Consider the following 17,588-nt stretch of genomic DNA (forward strand, 5'->3'; position numbering starts at 1 on the left):
TCATAGATCATTCTTCAAAAATTACAGCAATTTTTTCTTCTGATTGATGAGTTTCTTTTAAACTGATAGAACTCATGTACAATAAACACCAAAGTAAGTTATCCGTATGCATTAGCAGCTGGGCAAAACGGAATGTGTTGCTGAGTGTGTTTATGATGAGTTTATAGTTTCCCTTTTCTTTTGGCAAGGATGAAAGCACAACATGTAGAACAGTAAATCTGTTACCAAGTCAAGGTGGTTGATCTGTTGTTTTCATAGGATGTAAGCAGGGGAACTTCCTATCTTAATTTTACCAGCATTTCCTAGTTTTTCTGTGATAATTTATACTTTGGATCTGTTACATAGGTATGTGTATGTCACACTTCAAGGCTTTGTTCTTGCCAGTTCCCTCATTTCTGAAAGTACCACATGGTCTCTCACATTATGCTTTTTATTTCTAGGCACTTAAATTCCCAATATGTTTCCCAGCAAATTAAAATGCAGAAAGCTGAAACAGTCCTACTCCTAGTTTCAATAGCAAAATAAACAGCCCAGATCCCCCTGCAAAGTTACCACCGTGAAGCGGTGATATAGGAGGCATGTTTGGTTTTGGGGGCCAGATTTTCCAAAGTGCTAAGACTGTTTAGCCCAGTTGGGTTTTTAGATGGGCTCAGCAGACATCAAGTACCTCTGAAATGGCAGGATCTTTCCAAAGGGCTCTTTCACCAGCAGCTCTCACGGAGAAAAAGGAGCTTTTTCTCTGTGTGAAGAAACTTCCTGGAAAATGCTGCCGCTTCACTTTGGGGTGTAAAACGGAAGCTGACCCCTTCAAAAATGTGTCCATTTACTGTCCGGACTGGATCTCCTGCCTGCTATGCCTTACATGCTTGCCGGGCTTTTGCAATACTTGCTTCTTCCTCTGAGATCCCACCTGGACTTAATGGCTGTCCTTTATGAGATGCCCTTAGATCCAGGGATTGCAAGGCAGCCACCACAGCTGGAAGCGATTGAAGTGCTGTCACAAAGTCTTTTAACTCTTCCTTCCAGAAACGAATGGCAAAGTCCAAGGAGATAAACCAACATCAGAGGGGGCTTGGGGAATGTCGTTATTGCTAAGACTGAGCAAGAGAACGTCCTGAGCATTTTGCTTTGGGTGTTCAGGTTCACACACGGTATGCTTTGCACTGCCAGGTTCTGGGGAAAGTGTCTGCATTTGCCTATTAGCAAATGGCACTTTTAAGCTAGAAGTTTTTTTCCCTTTACCAGAATTTTAAACTACAGGTTTCTGGGTTGTATTTTTTGATGTAAGGACCTCCTCAGTGATGTACTGTAATTGTATAGAATAAATACTTGGAGGAGGTTGGGCTAGGACTACATGCTGTCTATATACAGGGCTCCCTGTACTCGTGAGGAGAACACTGGAGAGCAATACTGCCTGAGCACTTGGGATGAGCAGCGAGATCTGTTTTCAGTTCAAGCACCTAATACAGTCAGATCTGAACAATGGTGTCGTGTAGGTACGGGCTCGTGTTTCCCATCCCTGTGGCAAATGTCGATGGCCAGCTATTTTGGATTGCAGCATAAGTTGAGACAATTTACACAAGCTAATGTGCTTTATGAATATTTACTGATTGATAAATGAAAATTATTGATCTCATTTAGATTTTTAAAGTTCGCTACATTGTAGATGAATTCCAGTTTTATATTCCAATAATTATTTTCACGAATCCCCTGCCTGATCCAGGCAGTGATATTACCCAGCTGATTGATTTAGTGTTTATCAGACATTTGTTTCTCTGCACCCTGAGTGGCTGCTGCCCCAGTTTTTTAAATTGGAAATGGAACAACACCCATGTTGATGGAGATAAGAAATAAGTCAGCTTTATACTGCGTATTAGCAGCCCTTATCAGAGGAGAACACCATGAGCAAGCTGAAGCAAAATGTTTAACAGATACTTTACAGGGCTGCAGGACAGATTGGATGCATTTTAAAGATGAAGGTTTACAAATTATTACAAATGACAGGGTTTATCTTGCAGGCATTAAATTAAATCAAAACGTGAGGACTGGGCAGGCAGATTTACTGAGGTGGAATAAATAAGAAAAACGAAATGCCGTTTTGCATCAGCAGTGAAGGATATAGATCCTGACACACATTAACAGAGACAAGAAGTTTCCCTTTTCATTTAACTATGAGAAATACTACCAAGTTGCAAAATTAAAAAAAAAAAAAACAAAAACAAAAACAAACCACAAAACAAAAAAAACCCCCAACAACAAAAAACAACCCCAAAAACCCAAAACAAAATAAAACCCAACTGTCGATGACCATGGTGAATTCACCATGGGAGGATGGAAGAAAGCCATTCTACGAGGATATGGTTTCCTTGTATGAATGCATATGATGTTCAAATTGCATGTGCCAGGCTGAGAAATAATGAAAACCAGCCTGAGCAGCTGTACCCAAGGTTCCTTTTAATTGGCTCTTCCCTACTAATGTGCTCGCGATGAAAGAAGACCTCATGCTCAAGAATGACTTTGAGCTTTGATTGTTATTTTCATGGTATATGAAGCGATGTTTCCAGTTTTAAGCTCTAAATAGACGGGTATGTGCTAGTAAAAAATAGAAAATACTTCAACACAACTGTACAACTGTGTGCGGTAGTGTAAGTGGAGCTGCTGAGGTGCGACGTGAGAAAAGAGTGAATTAATGTGCAGTTTATTTCACTTTTAGTGAAGTTCTTTTTATGCAGTGAGCTTACGACATTTTCATGAATCACAGATAGACGTATTTTTCATTACAGCAAATTGAAAAAAATTCTTTTTTATATATCTGTTACAGTTATTAGCCAACATTTTCAAACGTACTCCCTTAATGTTAGGCTTACATGGTGATCTCAGAGCTGTCAAGCCATTTAAAGATTTTTAGTATGCTGCATATTTTTTCCTGTTTTAAGCAGTTTATTGGTGTTTCAGATCCCCTGAAAACAATAACTGCTTTAAGTCCCTGAAGAATATGACTGTAGGAAGAGAGGTCCAGCCCAGAGAGAATCTGGGACACGCGATATTCTGGGGATAATAATTTGGCAGGCTTAGTGATTTAGGTTTTAATGAATAGGATTTGGTTTCTAAATAGGAGGGGGTTGAAAAACACTCGGACAACGTACTCATAGTGGTCTGAATGACCTCATGAAAGCAGAAAAGCTAGACATATGTGCCACAGGATATTGTAACAGGGGGGAAAAACCCCAGATGGCACTGCACGTGCACAATGGACTCTCCAGTGGGAGCAAAGGGGCTAAAGAGGGGAGAGAAGAGGGGTGGGGGGAGCCCCCTTCGGTTACTCTGACTTTTCCCCATTTTCTGGCCAGCCTTGCTCCTAATGCAGTATTCATCACCAGCTCATAAATGACCAAATGACAACCCTCTCTTCGCTCCCGTGGACGGCTCCGTCAGCTGCGACAGATGAACGTCGTAACTGTTTGTTTCCTCTAAAACCATATGCTAAAGGCAGCAAGCGTGAGGATGTTGGGCACTGGGAATTTTATTACAGGCGTGCGAGACGATGCATCCCAAATGGCTATTGAACACCACAGTCGCCATCAGCGTGCCCGTGTGAACGTGAAAACGTTGTCAGTCCTGTAGCTGCTGCGTCTGTGCAGGATCGAGTACAACCTGGTTCAGACAGGAGGTCTCGAGCTGTAGGAGCTTGGCTGTGCGTGGAGAGTATTGTAACCTAGACCTGGGAATGCAATTAGTGTAGTTAGTTCCTCAAAAAAACAAGAGATAAAGAAGTCATTTGAATCTGTTTCCTTTCCTAACTATTCGGGGCACAGAGTTTAAACTCTAATTCATACGTACTGTGTACGGTAGTTGTTATGGCACTGAAGCCTGTGGGGCTTTTGACCTGGGGGTGGTTTTGCATGAGTGGGCCTGGGTGGGTCGCAGTGAAGTTGCCAAAAGATACTCTTCAACTTCAGAGGTCGTGCCAGGCGTGCAGTAAGGGCTACCACCAAACAGCCATTGCTCAGTGGCTCTTTGCAGAGCAGTGGAAAAATTGAGATTCTTTATGGGGTTTGAATTGTCTCCTAGTGAAGGGAGCCTTGTTATTGCAAAACCAGAAATTGCTAACTAAAAAAACCCAACTTCATAGAATATTTTCACTTACAGAAATGATGCTACAAAGTTGACACGCTATCTCCGTGTTTCAGGGTTTGAAGTTTGTCCCACAGCAGTCAGTGGTGATTTTACCAGCATCCCTCAGGCTAAGGGAGAAAGGCAGCTGCCTGCGCTGCTGCTCTGAGCAAGGGGTTTTTGTAGCCGCTGCAGGAGAAATCTCGAATTGTGGGTTCAGGCCTGGTAGGATAAAATCCTTTTAGTGCCAAGGATTTGGTCTAGATGCTGCTGCAATGCAAATGAAGTATTTTTTTCTTTCCAGAAGACTTTGCAGCTGGTTATTTTTAATTAAAAAACAAACAAACAAACAAAAAAACCGCCCCAAAAAAACAAAACCCAACAACCAAACCTGAATCTGTTACTGATGTCCAGTAAGTAGCTTCAAAAAAAAAAGGGAGCAAACAGTTGGGAGGGAGAGGGAAGATGGTATGCAGTACTAGTGAGCAATTCTGTTATTTTCCATTTTGTATCAAATTAAATTATTAAGGCGTCTCTTGTGATCTCATAAACAGGATTGTTCCTGTGTAAGCAGAAGGAGATGATATCATCCTGAGCGTGCATGGTCATTTTGGAATGATGCCTTCAACACATTTTGAATTCCGTTACGTTCATAAGATGTGGAATTTGCCTTTCCTAAAAGGAGGGATAAGCTGTAGAAAGCGGAATAATGTCTTTTAGGGAAAATATACTGCCTGATAGCTGCTTGTGGATTTGTGTGTGAGTCGCAGAGAGGGGAGAAATACCGAGCCACAAAGTATCCTTTAGAGAGCCATTGATATTAAGTTTGTATCCCAAACCCAAAAGACTGTTCTAGTATTACAGTTCATTTGCCAGTGTAGGAGATAAACAAATGCTTGTTTCAAAACTCTAGATCTAACATATGGGTTCAAGGCCAAGATTTTTTTTCTTCCTGACGTATGTAAATGTAGCTGTGCCAAACTTGTTGCACCAGCAGCAAAACCACATGAGAGAAGGACCAGGTCCAGGACCTTCCTAGCCCCTCACAGGCCAGAAATTTATGGCTTTCCTACTCCCCCTGCCCCCCGAAATTTGTCTCTGATCTAGTCTACAGTAGATGGGTTTTCAGCATTATAACCTTCGCCTCCTTCGCCTGCCTAAATGCTGCTGAATCTGATTTATTTTGGCCAGAGATGACAGTTACTTTCTCATTTAGCCACTGCAGAGTGGGACTCTGGTACCCTTTAAATAAGGATCTGTCTGTCTCGCCCTGACAACCTTGAGAAAGCCGTAGCGGTGCCGAGGAGGCACATGTAGATTCGAAGTGGTTCGATGTTGTTTTGCCAGTGGCCTCTTTCAGGGGGCCTGGGAGCCCTGTACCGATGAGTGTGCGAGCGGGTCAGGTGTGTTACTGCGCGTGGGGTCCCGTGGCTGAGCTTCATCTGTCCTCTGAAAAGGCAAGGAGAAGGATAACTGCTCTCCTTCATTGTGAACCCGGAACAAGTCTGTTTTAACATACATGGTCCAGATTTTTGGACGTGAGCAAAGCCTATGTGAAATAAGGCCCACGACTTTTTGTTGTTGTTGTTTTTTAACGTAAGAAAGTAACGGAGCAAACTTCTGTGTTTGCCCGACCACATGACAATAACCATTTTCTTTGACAGGTTTAGGGTCTTCTAAAAAAAGCAGGTAACGTGGTTTTCCACGACTTTGTCTTCCTTTACTTCTTGAGCAGAGCTCTTTGCCGTGGACCAAGAGAGAGACGTGAGAGTGGGTGGGGGGAAGGAATAGAGAGTCCTTCCTTACGTGTTTAATTCAAATCTTAGGTGGAGTTTTAGCTATCCAACCTTTCTTAACACCTGTGTGATGTCCCGCTAAGCCCCTCCCTTGGTTTGGTAAAGTTATGTTGTTTCAGTTCTGAAACTACAGCGTGTTTTTTCTGGGCTCTTATTTTTAAAGTTAAATGACTGAAAGTGCTGAACTAAAACTTGCTGGTGACACTGACTTTTTACCACCTGAAATTGGCAGTGATCACCAGACCAGAAATGGAAATTGGCAGGTACCACTGGATGTACAGGAGTTCAAGGCCACACCGGTACCATCATGTGCCAGCATTGAGAGGCAATATTAGTCCTTTGGGGATTCAAGGTAAATAAAGGGCTGGGTGAAAGGGAAATGGAGAGTTCAGAAATGGTGGTAGCATAAACCTAATGCTTTGCACTAGTCCTAACAATTTAAGATAAATGTTCTTCTGTTTTTCTTGTTTTGTTTGTTAAGGCTGTAAGGAGTCTAGTCCTTTCATATGAATACTTGACACAAATTTAAATTTGGTTGTTAATGCTTGAAGGGCAATAATGTGTGGTGAGGGACATCTTTTTAACTGTGCTGCCCACTTTGCTTCAAAACTGTTTACAGATGAGACAGTGTAGTATGGGATTTGTATGCAGATGAATCTATCAAACTGATCAGCCACAAATGTAGTAATTGACACTAAAGCAGTGACAGCACGTCTGATTTACTGGTCCCCTACAATATGCTTCCTACACCATATTCTGTGGTTTTGTTAGCATTTTTCCCTTGCTGGAAGCAGTAAGTGTGTATGTCAGTGTCTAAAGGAGGATTTCAGCTGAGGCTTTAAAAACAGTTTGGTGATTCCACATGCCTGTTCTTTTGATATCTGGCTTCAGACCTCAAAAAGATCCTATTTTGTTTTCCTGAAGCTTCATTTTAAGAGTTTGGGGGGAATTTAGTTTTGAAGCATCTCAGAAAGGCACCCGAAATCAAGCATATGATTGATTGCATTGGAAAATACCAGTCTGACTGAGGGTTAACACAGTGAAGGATATAAACGCTGAGAGACAGCATTTGCAGCTAGCTCTACCCAGCAATCCTCTTCTCTTTGTGGAGCTGATTGACTGAAGCCTGCTTGACAGCTTGTTTGCTGGAGATGCCTGCCTCCGCATCAGAGACTTTAACAGCAACTGCAGGGAAATATTCACCAAAGCTTGCTGCCTAATCCTTCCCTTTTCCATTATATTTTCACACACGTTTGTTCTTTAGATTGAAAAGTTTATGTATTTCAAAATGGTGCCTTTTTTTTTTTTTTTTGCAAATACTTAGATTGCAAATCATGATCTCCATCTTCAATATCAATATTCATTTTGGCCATATTTTTATGACAAATTACCTGGGTGACAGACTCGGGGCTGCCAGAAGACATTCCCAAACTTCAGATCAGTGCATGTGGGATATTTTATACACAGGAGAAATGCTTCAGGAAGGAGCAACAGATTATGAATGCTGCCTTTCTGGGAAGGAGGACACGGAGGGAGCAGGCCAGATGCCTGGTTATCAGGGTCTCGTGCCCCGTCAGCTGTCCCCAGTGATGAGACACGTCCGTATGTGCTGGCACGGATGAGCCAGGACGCAGAGGAGATGCACAGCCTTCTGTCACAGCAGCTGGGAGTCTGGCACCTAAAATGGTGCTAGAAACCCTTGTTTAGGCAACTGAACCCTATGCAGGCTGCCTTGGGAAGCTTCCTGAAATAACATGCAGTTAAATGTGGTGCCTGTCATGGAGGAGTTGAAGATGAAAGGGTTCTTGCTGATGGGGGTAAAAAACCCCCTACCAACAAAGCCTGGAAATACCAATTCAAGGGAAGGTGCTTTAAAAGGGTGCACTTAGAGAAATTAAAAGGTTTCTAGGCAGCAATGAAACTGCTCTGAACAGGTCTTGAGTAAGACCAATCTGCCAATGATGGATTAGCCACAGTGAAAATATCAGTCCTAGCTCCTTTCCCTTAGATTGGAGGGAAAATGTCACTTCAGTCACAACACAAGTCACAGCTGTAACATGCCTCCCTTCAGTACTGGCATACAGCTCCCTGCTGCTGGGTGGCATCGGCTAGTGTGCCGAGATAAACTCTCAGTTTCTTTGACAAGCCACATTATTTCTTGGGTGCCTTTGCCATGCGGATATTTCTACTTTGTCTCCTCTGTCAGTGTCCGAATGGACATCACGAGGAGAGCACCTCTGTGGCAGTCCTGGTGGCATCCACCTCGTCTCCCAGGGTTTCCACGGCATGATCTCCCCTCCCCGTTTTAAGCTTTAATCCGGCACTTGAGCAACGAGGGAAGAGTCAGCGTGGGATATTCACTGCAGTGCTGGAGCCAAGACATCCCCAGAACACCTGCAAGCTTAATGAGCCTTTCAAAATGCCTAAAACAATTTTTTTTCCCAGGAAGCGAAGTACCATCTTTTTCATTAGTAAGAAAAACGTAGCAATGGTTGTTTAACATGAACTTAGCTGTAGGCACTCTTCCAGGCTGGGTGGGCGTTGTTTGCTTTATGGGAATTTTTTTTTTTTCCCTTGCTTCCCCCAGATGCTGGGAGGTGTTTCAGCTGCTTTGTGAGCACATAAGGGCATGCGAATGTGGAGTATCTCCCTGAAACAGCCTGCTCCCTTACTGAAGCAAGCTTAAACTTTGAAAATGGTGTGTGGTGGGGACTCAGCTGGGGAAATACCTGCATGAAAGCTGTTGCAGGGCAAAGGACTTCTGCAGTTGTGGTTCAGGTTTCTTACTGCTCCTCTAGTTCCATAGTTGGGTAAACATCTGGGAAGCTCTTGGCATCTTCAGTTATCTCTGAGGTGGAGAATTTACCTTCCGAATCTTAGATCCGCCAGGCTGAAATCCCCACACACACTGTTTTTGGCCCTCAGCTTTAGGGAGAGAGAGGTTGTGTTTCTGTTTGCTTCTTTGTAGCTAGGGAGGAGTCAACTGGGGAAGCGGTCGGTAGCGGTGGCTGAAATCCAGTGTGGCTAAAGTCTTGCTCTCCTGCTGAGTGCTGAAGACTGATGGAGAGTGAGGTGAGTTACAGCTGCCAGAAGGGTGGAGCTAAGAGTCTCAACTCCAGTCTTCCAGGTAAGATACTCACCTTTGATTAAAGTAAAGCCAGCTTTAAAAATCATGTCAGCCAAGTACAGGTGGGTCTGGAGGATGGTTGAATCAAGGAAACCCAAATGTCCTTACAGACGGTTTCACAGAACTGCTGAAGTAGCCCAAGGAACTGAAGTGCTTAGGTGCTTTTGTACTTCCCCCAGTGAGCTTGTCTAGACCTTCAGGCATTTGAATGTCTTTGGCAGTCTGCCCATCGTTTCATCTGTTTTACCTCTTTGGCTTGAGTTTGTTCAAAATTATTACCTGGGCTGGCACCTACTGAAGCAGCAGTTCTTGCATGTTGACCCTACTGAGTGTTTCTCCAAGAAGGCAAAAACAGGTGAGGCGAGGGGAGGGAGTTCAGGGTAAGGGCAGAAAGGAGGAATGTCTTCAGGCCTGTCGAGCAGTGAGTTGTTGATATGTCAGCTGAGAGTTACAGCCACAGTTTGGACCAGACGCTGCCCTTGCTGGTGCAATGTGTTTGAACTTTGAGCTCAGCATGTCAATGAGCTCTTCCACATGCTCAGGCTGCGCAGAAGTCCCAAGGGTTATTTTGGATAGTAAAACACTAGAACAAGTCTCCAGGAGGAATAATGCCAAAGTTTATATCAGTACTGCTTGAGATATCCCTTATGTGAGAAGACTCTTTTTAAATCACCAACTTAATTTTTTTTTCTGCAGAAGTAGCTTACAGCTAAAAACTAACTATCCTCAAGGATCCCCATATTAACCTGTGCGAAGTAAGGCCTTTTCCAAAGTATAAATTAGGTATTTTTCTTCTGCTGTGGTTTCCACTGTTTCGTAGGCCAAAAGTAAAACAGAGAAGACATGAATTAAAATAAAAAAAGTTCTGCCTGACCTTTGCACAAGAGCAATAAAGCTGGACAAGAGCAATTCTCTCGTCCCACTGTCTCACGGGGCAGCAGCATTCTTCCCGTGCAGGTCTAACTCCTTGCTCTCATCCAGCAAACGCCAGGGATGGGCACTTGCAATAAGCATGGATGTAGTGATTCATATTTCATAGATTGCACTGTCTGAAAAAGACGCCTTCAGAACACCTGTGAGCTTAATGAGCCTTGCAGGGGCTGGGAATGATAGAGATAGGGAGTGTGTGTATTTCAATAAATTTGAAAAAGATCAATTAGATAAGGCCCGTAAAAGACCATTCAGATCATCTGTCCTTGCATAAAACAGGTTTGATTCCTGCAGTGGGAATGCAAATTTTTCTCCTATAAGAAGTGCTGGTTTGGGCCTGAGATTTGAAGAAAAAAGGGGGTTATGTTTACTGCTGTCTGTTCTTCTGTGTGTCATTTAATAGCATCCAGAAGAGACAAATCTTGGTGTGGTAAAACAGCCTTTTCTCCAATTTGAACATCGTGTTTTCTTTAGTGAAAGGAAAAAAAATTAGCTTTTGCTGTTGATAACCTCTGCAAGGGTGTTTGGTTTTTTAGGGTTGGTTTTTTGTGGGTTGGTTTGTTTGTTTGTTTTGGTTTTTTGTTAATCATGTTAGAAAAAAATGTGCTTGATTTTAAACCTATGCTTACTGCATTTTTCCTGGAGTATTCAGGAGCAGCTTATTATCATTACTCATACAGCATCACAGAGATACTTGGTGCTTTGTGGATTTAAAAAGGGGTCTGCTGATAGCGCTTCCAGGCTGTGAGATGCTTGTTCTTAGTGTGCACTAGTTCTCCTGGTTTCTCTGTGCCGGTTCCAGCACAGGAGGCATGAGCAAGGATTTTTAGTACTCTGCTACACAAGAATATGGAAGTGTCTAATGAAGTTTAAAGATGGCAGGCTTAAAACAGAGAATAAATACCTTCTCAGAAGTGGGGAACTAGCTGTATGACAGTGTTGAAACCAAATACCTCATATATGTATCAAGAATATCTGGAGAAGTTGCAATTAATGCTGATAACCTTCAGAAAGGAGCTACTTGTTCTTCATGTAGCTCTTAAATAGTAGAGATTGGGTGGATCGGACTACCCCAGATCTCACTGCGTTTCACTTGAATGAAGCATCTTGTGCTAGCCGCTGTGCAGGATGAGAGTGGTGGTCTTGTTGGATTTCAGGTCTGATCCTTTGTGGCAGCCCTGATGGCTGCGGTCCCCAAAGGTCATGTCTTCTCCATCACAGATACTGTGCTGGCTAGGAAGGAGTATTTTTTGATTAACAACTCTGGAGGAGGGGGATGCGAATCCCCTTCCTTTAGGGAAGTGATTGTGCCCCTGTACTCGGCACTGGTGAGGCCGCACCTCGAATACTGTGTTCAGTTTTGGGCCCCCCACTACAAGAGGGATATTGAGGTGCTGGAGCGTGTGCAGAGAAGGGCAACGAAGCTGGTGAAGGATCTGGAGCAGAAGTCTTATGAGGAGCGGCTGAGGGAGCTGGGACTGTTTAGCCTGGAGAAAAGGAGGCTGAGGGGAGACCTCATCGCTCTCTACAACTGCCTGAAAGGAGGTTGTAGCCAGGTGGGGGTCGGTCTCTTCTCCCAGGTAACAAGTGATAGGACAAGAGGAAATGGCCTCAAGTTGTGTCAGGAGAGGTTTAGACTGGATATTAGGAAATTTTTCTTCACCGAGAGGGTTATCAAGCATTGGAACAGGCTGCCCAGGGAAGTGGTTGAGTCGCCATCCCTGGAGGTATTTAAAGGACGTTTGGATGAGGTGCTTAGGGACATGGTGTAGTGGTGGTTTTGGCAGTGTTAGGTTTATGGTTGGACTCGATGATCTTAAAGGTCTTTTCCAACCTATAAGATTCTGTGATTCTGTGATTCTGTGAATGCAGGGGGGAGATGATCGATCTGGCTAGGCTAAAGTACCCTTGCGTTAAGTTTTCTGGCTCTCACGAAGATTTCATTTTCAGTGTAAGTTAATTTCACAACTTCTGATTTGGGGAGGACAAAAAGGCAAAATTAGGAGAGGTAGAACTTGAAAGGAAGTTTTCTGTGGAAAAGCTTTAAGAGGTTTGTGGGAGGAAAATAAAGCGTTTTCTCTATTTGAGCTCATCACTTATTTAGTCTGTTTAATGTATTTAATCCAAAAGTGTGGTGAGTGGGCATTTATTGTAATTAATAACAGAGGTTTTAGCTTTGTGTCATGTTTTGTAAATCAGCAAAATTTCAGATGAACAGGAATAGGTAAGGATAGAGCTTCAACAAAGGCTTCCAAGTGATTTAACACAAGCCTTTTTATTTTAGTGCCCCTATTAAAGTGTGGAGAGAAATTTGTCACATGCTTTAAATTTACCCTTGTAAGATTAAATGTTTTATCTTATTGTACTGTTGCCACTGACCTGGCTGCTGGTGTGGGTGATAGATGTGAGAAGTAAAGTTATCTTACTGCCAGGTACTGGTTTATTCTCACACAGAGAAGACGGAGGTAAATTCCATTTTTGCTTCTGAGGTATTAGTATATTCTCGGATCCCTCATGGCTTCCCTGGTAGCTGTCAAGTCATGCTGTAAGGTATGAAAATGTACATCCTAGCATGCATAAACCATTTGGAATGGAGATTTTAAAAAATACAGTAGGTGGCAGAAAGTAAAATTGGCATTTGCTTTCATTGACATAAAGTTCATTTTCTGACAAAGATCCATGGTGGTTTAGGACTCTGATGGTATTATGCATGCTTGGTATTGGGTAATCTTCAATACTGGGGAAACAGGAGGTGAACATAAACGATTGAGTTCTCCTCTTACATTTATTTGTGAATTGGGAGTAATGCTCCCAACACCAGGCTCCTGTGGATGTGTGATAATGAGCCTGATTTACATGTGATGGCTGCATTTAAGATGTTATCTTGTGCTTTCATTTAAGATCTTATCTAGTGCTTTTTCTTTCCTTGGGTCTCTTGCAACCTTCTTTTTGTTAAAACAATTCCTCCACACTGCTCCCTGAGCTGTGGTGCTGAAGCCAACAGAGATCGTGGTTCTGTGGTGCAACATGCCGTGTAATTTCTACCACGTATTAACTGGACAGGGGTCCAACATGCCAGGATTTCTAAAAATGCATTACACAATTACAGGAAGTAAGTGATGAGAAAAAAATGGTGCCCATTGCTTCATCTTTCAGAACAGCAAGGCAGATCTATGGGAGGGGAAGAAACAAAACTTCTAAGGAAAAGAGAGTGGGAACTAACTCAGAAAACGGCCACGGGAGCCTGGAGGTTTAGCTCCCTGAAATGGAGAGCTTTTCAAACCTCCTTTCAGGTTTTCTTTGTTTCTTGTTTTTTTTTACCGTAGTGACCTTGACTATAGGATCAATGGGTCGTACCTGAGATACATTGAGGCACTTAGTTCACCCTAGGAGGAGTTTGGGACATTAGAGGACCGGCTGGTTTTCTGTCCAGGAGGTGTGGATGCTCTTCCCTTACATAATGTTTTCCATGCTTTGCTTTGAGAGACGGCTTTATGAACATGTGTCTGTCTCAGCTTTTCAAGTCTGGGCTTCAAGAGCTGATGTGTGAACTTCCTAGAGCAAGCCCTGGGAATACTCAAAGACAGCTACCTGATCCCATTGTGTTGTCTTTTGTCATTTCCGAAGCACAGATTTTGTCGTTCCACTCCATCTTGACCTTAGTAGGATGAGTTAGAATCTGAGAATTGCCCTTTTTTTTTTTTTAAGACCGCTTTCCATTAATTCTGCATTACCTTGGTTTTCTGAGTTTAAATCTTAAAGCCATACTTAAAGTTCCAAAGAAGGTTTAGCCACAGAATTGCCATTTGACATGGGAAATTGAATGGCTAAGCCCCTGCATATATGCAGTAGCCTGTACACTGCTGGGTAGATTGTATAATTGTCCTTCATACATTAAGCAACCAATTGCCGATTTGTGTACATATGTAGGTTCATCCTTTTACCAATTTCCTGTGACTGATAGTTTCCAGGAGATTAAAAGAATAGCCGGTTCCTGTTTTTTCTCTCTTCTCTTTATTTTTGTCCTTTAGCAAGAATATTTGTGTGTGTGTGTGTTTAATAGCATTCATTCCCTAGAGAATAATCTCAGTCCTTGTTTTAGCTGGCCTCCTTCTGAGAGTGTGTTAAATCTGGTGCCAAGATCACAGGCAGCTCTGGGCAAATCATTGGGCTGTTATTAACCTGCCTCCATGGCAACTGCTGCTCACCAGCCTGAGGACAAAAAATGTTTTTATTCTGCTGACTTGCACAAAAGGTTCTAGTGATGCCTTGCACAAAATGGCCATTGAAAGGAGAGATGCAGTGATGTGTGTTTGTGCTGTACAGTTTCATATTTAAATTGTTTTACACTGTTGTGTTGGAAGTGGATATATAGCTGAAAAGTTCAGCGTGTTGGCCATATGGAAAGTAAAAACTAGCAGAAAATTGGAACTAAACTTACTTTAATACTATTTATTTTTGTGAGCTTGAGTTCACAGGCCTTCTGCCTGTAGTTGTCATCAGTGCATTAGCAAGTTATTTTGTGAACATGAACTAGGCAAACATCATCATGGGTTTTCAGTTGTACTGTATGAAGATACTTGCTGACTTGGGGTCCCAGAGAGAGATCATAAAGCAGGTTTCATGGAAAACTTTCATTTTTTTCAGAAATCCTCTGATTTGCTTCAGTGCTTGTTTGGGAAGCTTGGTAAGCATATCTTAGCGCTTGATGAGCTTCAAATTTTAGTTGGTTTTGAAAGCTGCTCTTGGCAGTACTGTTTTAGGCTTGCTTTAAAACAAAATTATAAAACCAGCTATATTGCTCAGGCTAGGCATGGATTTAAGCTGCTCATAAAGAGTGTTCACAGTGGGATCTGTGGGGGGTCTGGCAGCCCCCAGCACTGTGATGAGGCTGCGTCCCGCAGTTAGTTACCCTCTGGCAGGAGGCTATGCAGCTCTGCTGTCAATTTGAGTGCAGAATGACTATGTATGGATGGATGCTGTCTCTTGGAAATGCGCTGGTTTGGGATGCTTCCTGCGCTTGCAAGCTGGCAGCACGCCATTTCCCTGTGAAGTCCCTCTGCTTCCTGCTTTAGTCTTGGTGCAAAGGTGGGTAGTTTCTGCAGTTCCACATTGGGGCAGTTTTCTCTGCCTTGCTCAAAATAGTGTGGTTGCTTTAGACACCTCTTAGGATATCCCTTGGCTGTGGTCTGCCCTGATAAAATGAAGGCCAGACAAGTATTGTGATGCCTTTTTACCTGGGCCGTAGAGGAAGACATGAAGAATATGGCCACAAGGATGCTATGTGCAGCTGCCAGTCACTGGGAGGTCAGAGGGGGTTTGTCACTGTTGGCTTGTGTTCGAGGGTCTGTGGATTAGTGGCAGACATTGTCATGTGTTTGGGTAAGGGATCCAAGAAACTCTCCAGGGCGAATGTTCTGCCAGTGGCCTGGAAAGTGGGCTGTGCGGTGTGGTGCACTGGGAGGACAAGTATCTAGTTGGGGGGGGTGTTAATCGTCAATCCTGGGTCTACACCAATTTTTAGTTTTGTCAAGCAGGCTGCTCCCATTTTCTGAAAGCAGCAGCTTTTCTTTCAGACCTTGTCAATCCCTTGGCTTTGCTTCCAGCTGTTTTTATTTCCTGTCTTTGATGGGATCCTTCTGCGAAGCAATCTATGGATCAGCATGATTAGGTGATCAACCTCCTCCACACCAAGCAATGATCCACCAAGGTTTAGTCACCTTCTCCGTTAGGAGTGCGGCCCGAAAGGCCGTTTGTTTTGTGTTGGGCTGTGGCCACATGTGTGTTGAACATTGCCTGCTGGATCAGAGCATGGTTTCTCTTGGATAATCCTTCACTGCTAATCCTGCGCCAGGTGCAAGCATTTCTTGGATTAACTCTCGGAGGCTTGGGCCTGACCCGGGAGCAGATGCTGCAGAGGCGAGCCAGCCTCACGTGTATGACTGCTGTTGCGTGTGGCTAGTGAGCTGCACTCGGGCAGATTCCCCAAAGCAGAGGATCGCTCTGCAAGGTGTGGTGTGTGAACTTGGCTCTGGACCTCTGTGATAAAATGAAACCCGGAGATGATTTCCTCTGATAGCATGCATTTGGATTTTGTTTGCCCCGTCACTGCTAAGCTGCAGTGTTTGTTCACTCGGCAGTATTTTTGTCATGAAGATAGTCCCTACTGAGTGGACTCCAGCTGTGGGCTTGACTATAAAAGCTTCCCAGGCTTGTTTCTGTACAATTAAATCTTGTCTGCAGTTAGCGAAGTGGCATTTCATAAGTCATTTCAGTGGTGATAGCTGCTTAAGCCTGACTAGGACACTTGCTAGTGACTCTCTAAAAGAAGAGTTTCCCACTTACGAAATGGGAAAGCTTTCAATTATCAGATGCATATTATTCCCCAGTGCTTCACGGAAGTGCCTGCTCTGCAACTCATTCATTAGTGGGAAAGGGAGGGGGATAAAAATAAACTTTGCCTTGTGTGGCGGATGGAGACTTGCTGATCTTTGTGAGGAATTTTTGGGGTGGGAAGATGTGATGTGATGTACATGTTCGCCAGCTGTCTCCCTGCCTTCAAATGCTTTGTCCCTTTAGCGCCTTCCCATAGAAGCAGCGGGCTGTTCCTGCGACGTGCAATGCTGGTCGCTCCATTAAGCGTTGTCTTAATGGCTCGTGTTTTGCTCAGTTGTATGAAATGCACATTAATGGAGACAGCTTAATGCCGTCACCCTGAAGTAATGAATTGGTATGGATTGCCATTACCATTACAGCGCAGTTAAAAGCTGTGTTTGTTTCCGATTTACATCTCCCAGCTCTGCAAGCAGATGGATTTTCAGGCCGCGCGGTCGGGAGGAACCTGGCAATTCAGCTGCAACCTCCTTATTACAGTGTTTGTAGAGCAGCAGTTGTGGGGGGTGTTTTGTTAACTCAGACTGCTTAAACGATACATTTCATTAAAACTATGATTGTGCTACTGCAGACTGTATTCAGGGATCACTGTAAATCCAGTGTATCCTATAAAACTGGAAATGTATTGTCTGTGTAATACAGCTTCATCTCGCTGCTCTTGACAAAAATTGTTACTCTTTGGCCCCCATCCAGTTTTTCTGTTGTTAAAATATCTGTATCCCTATAACCTGATACAGATTTATACGAATTGATACTCGGGAGTCATGGGAGAGTGTAAGGTAGTTAAGTTTTGCAGACCTACATGTGTTCCTCTTCCAGTGAAAGTGTGAAGTATCTTTTACTTTTCCAGAAGGCTTCATTGACTTGAGTATTTGCTTCTCTGGCTTCCTGAATGGTGCCAGTGTAGCTAGTGCTCCTGCCGTGCAGTAATGCTGAAGCGCGGTGAGCTCTGTATGAGCAGCTGAATTGCAATGGATCGCTTCAGACAAGTGATTTTTTTCTTTTTCCATTTCATAGGCTGTCTCATCGATCTCCTCTTGATCATGTAAAGATAGGAGCACTCAGCCCACTTCCTGGGCTTTGAGTCCATACCAACAGATCTGTAGGTCACTGCTTTAGAGGGTGATGCTGTCTTGCACCACCTATAGATTTTTGCTTAGCATGTCAATGCCTGGGCCTTTTAGTCCCCGTGGCTTTTACCAAGTGGAGGACAGATACTCTTTTCCTCA

General features: G+C 43.4%; 1 protein-coding gene across 2 annotated transcripts in view; it reads left to right on the forward strand.

The window, feature by feature from the left end:
• The window catches only part of GPM6B (glycoprotein M6B), a 109,915-nt gene that overhangs the window by 78,258 nt on the left and 14,069 nt on the right, over positions 1 to 17,588 (forward strand). The window lies entirely within an intron of this gene.

Source organism: Mycteria americana, chromosome 1 (assembly GCF_035582795.1).
Source record: "Mycteria americana isolate JAX WOST 10 ecotype Jacksonville Zoo and Gardens chromosome 1, USCA_MyAme_1.0, whole genome shotgun sequence".
Taxonomy (NCBI): domain Eukaryota; kingdom Metazoa; phylum Chordata; class Aves; order Ciconiiformes; family Ciconiidae; genus Mycteria; species Mycteria americana.